Source organism: Pinus tabuliformis, chromosome 8, assembly GCF_031772625.1.
Source record: "Pinus tabuliformis cultivar Carrire ecotype Pingquan chromosome 8, CPIR1, whole genome shotgun sequence".
NCBI lineage: Eukaryota > Viridiplantae > Streptophyta > Pinopsida > Pinales > Pinaceae > Pinus > Pinus tabuliformis.
The window spans coordinates 628,071,985-628,074,507 of NC_142294.1; the positions used below are offsets into that span (position 1 = coordinate 628,071,985).

General features: G+C 41.8%; 1 pseudogene; it reads right to left on the reverse strand.

Moving 5' to 3' along the window:
* Positions 1-264: 264 nt before the first annotated feature.
* On the reverse strand, positions 265-1,999 carry LOC149237067 (peptidyl-prolyl cis-trans isomerase CYP63 pseudogene; annotated as a pseudogene).
* Between the last annotated feature and the right edge of the window lie 524 nt (positions 2,000-2,523).

The following is a 2,523-nucleotide window of genomic DNA, read 5'->3' on the forward strand; positions in this document are numbered from 1 at the left end:
AATCATGAAAAAACGGAGGAGGTACGGACAGATAGGGATGGTCCTCTGCTGTTGGTGGATGCTCAAGATCCCAGTCACACTCTTCATGAATGCCAGCTCATGTTGGTTGTGCAACACCAACTCCGTCGATAGACCGATCCTCGTTCAAAACAAGTGTAGAGTCAAGAACAGAAGAACACAAGACAATGTCATTTGAAGGATGATTAGAATACGAGGGTGGAGGTTGAGGTATAAAATACATGTGATAACCCAATGGATTTGCAACTAAGCTTGTGCGAAAATCAAGAACGATGTCGGGAGGATGTGACGGTTGAACAGATGTGTGTGCATGCTCAACTGATCACTTACACGAGGGCATTCATCTGCAGGACTACGACTGCGCCTGAGACTTTGATTTCTTCTCCCGTTCCGATAGGCTACAGGACTATAACTCATGCTACGACTCCTGCTCCTCCTGCCTCTTGGTGGGTTTCTGTATTGCCTTGGTGGAGAGCGCTCAGAGTAACTCCTATAACTTGAATATCTGTCCCTTTCAGGAATACTCCTTTCACTGACGCGATGAGAACTTGGGGGAGAGCGGTCTGGAGAAGGAGTAAGATAATGACGAGCATAAGAATAACCATGGCTGAACCCACGACCTCATTGCACACATTTAGGTGTGCCCTCTGGGCTACGACTTCTTGCTGTAGTCCGACTTTGATTACGAGGGGGAAGTGTACTCTTATCAACAACAGGACTACAACTTTTCGGGGGACTTTGGGCTAGGTGGGCTAGGTTTGGGCTAGGTTTTGCAGTAGTCTGACTTTGATTAGGAGGGGGGAGTGTACTCTTATCAACAACAGGACTACGACTTCTTGACAACCTTCTGCTTGGAGGACTGCTTCGACTTTTCAGGGGACTCTAGCTTAGGTTTTGCCGTGAATGTCTACTCAAACTCCTTCGTGGACTCCTGCTTAAAGCCCTACGAGTGATCACACTTGGGCTTCTGCTTAAATGCCTACGAGCTATCACACTTGGGCTCCTACTAAAACTCATTCGAGGACTTCTACTGAATACTCTTCTGGGGCTTCTACTCAAGCTCCTGCTCAAGTTCCTCCGAGGACTCTCACTCTGGCTCCTGCTCAAGTCCCTCCGTCGCTTTGTATGTCTATGCTTGCTTTTTCTAGATGATTTCTTCTTTCTTCTCACCCTATCATCTTTACTTGAAGTGCTAGTATCATCTGATGAAGAGTACGAATCAGACTCACTGGCAGAGGTGTCTGAATCTGAATCCGTGTCCAATGAGGTGTCTGAATCAGAAGAATAATGGCGACGCCTCCTCTTTCTTCGGTCCTTGCGCACCCTCGCATGCATTTTCCTTTTACGCATTTTCCTTCAGTTTCTTTCCTTTCTTTTTATCTTCATCAATAGAAACTACACCATTATCTTTGGCGGCAGAAACTTGACCACAATTGGAAATCTTAACTGGAAAAATAGGTCTGCCTCGATCTGCAGTGGGTAACTGCTCAATTTTCTTCATAGAATCCATTCCTTCCACAACTCTTCCAAAGACAACATGCTTGCCATCAAGATGAGGTGCAGCAGCAAAAGTAATAAAAAACTGAGAACCATTGGTGTGCGGACCAGCATTGGACATAGATAGAATACCGGGGCCATCATGACGTAACTGAAAATTTTCATCCGCAAATTTTCCACCATATATACTTTCTCCTCCGGTACCATCTTTCTTTGAAAAGTCGCCTCCTTGAGCCACAAATCCTTTAATTATTCGATGAAAAGTGGATCCTTTGTAATGCAGGGGCTTTTTTGTTGTTCTACCAATACCCTTCTCTCCTGTACAGAGTGCTCTAAAATTTTCTGCAGTTTTAGGCACAATATCTGCAAAAAGCTCCAATACAATGGTTCCTGCTAGCTCACCATCAACTAAAATATCAATAAAAACCCTGGGATTTCTTTTTGGTTTCATTTTTCCGGTCTTCATGGATACTTTGGCAAGGACTGTCGAACTCCAGGAAGTTGAGAATAATATCAGAATCTGAAAAGAAACAGAAACATAGGCTTTCAAGCAGTGTTCATGTCTAAACTCTCGCTGTTACTCGTACTCGCATGGATTGTTTGGTTTTCCTTCGATATATGGTTTACCAAATATGTATATATGTTTACAACATGTAACAGTTGGAGGGTAATCAAAATTAAAATTTTGCACATGTCGGTAAAAATAAAATAAAAAAAATAAAAATCTAATTTTTTTTGTTTTTATCTTAAACATTTAAATAATGTTTGCTCATAAAAAAGTTTGCAAGTTAAGAATTGGATCCCTTTAGATCCGTATTTACAATGGATTTATGCTAGTATATATAAATGGATGAGTTTTTGAGGGGTGGTGGGAGGGTCCACCTCATGCCAAGTATTTTGTTTGATTAACATATATGGGTTATATATTGAATGTTATGTAAGGTTTTAATATGGAGACCATGGTGAAAGTGGAAGACATGTATGCATATATTTAGTTTATATAACTTG